The sequence below is a fragment of the Arachis ipaensis genome, chromosome B10, assembly GCF_000816755.2.
Source record: "Arachis ipaensis cultivar K30076 chromosome B10, Araip1.1, whole genome shotgun sequence".
NCBI classification, from domain to species: Eukaryota; Viridiplantae; Streptophyta; class Magnoliopsida; order Fabales; family Fabaceae; genus Arachis; species Arachis ipaensis.
This window is the reverse complement of record NC_029794.2, coordinates 46176101-46176403: the sequence shown is the minus strand read 5'-3', so window position 1 is coordinate 46176403 and position 303 is coordinate 46176101.

Below are 303 nucleotides of genomic sequence, written 5' to 3'. Positions count from 1 at the left end.
TATATTTTTAAAAAAAGACTTTAGAGATCAGAATTTGATACAAATTTTTATAATTATTTTAAAAAAAAAATTTTTATCCTTAAAATTTAGTAATTTTATGTGAAGTGAATTTAAAAAAAAATTATTGTGAATTACCACATTTTTTTAAAAAATAAAAAAAATTTAGAGATCAAATTTTATTCTAAATTTTTTTATGCACTTTCTAAATATTTATTCAAATATTTCGACAAAAATTCAGATAAAATGCATAAGTCGTTTGTTAAATACAAAACTTATTTTTGTCATTTACAAAAAATAATTAGT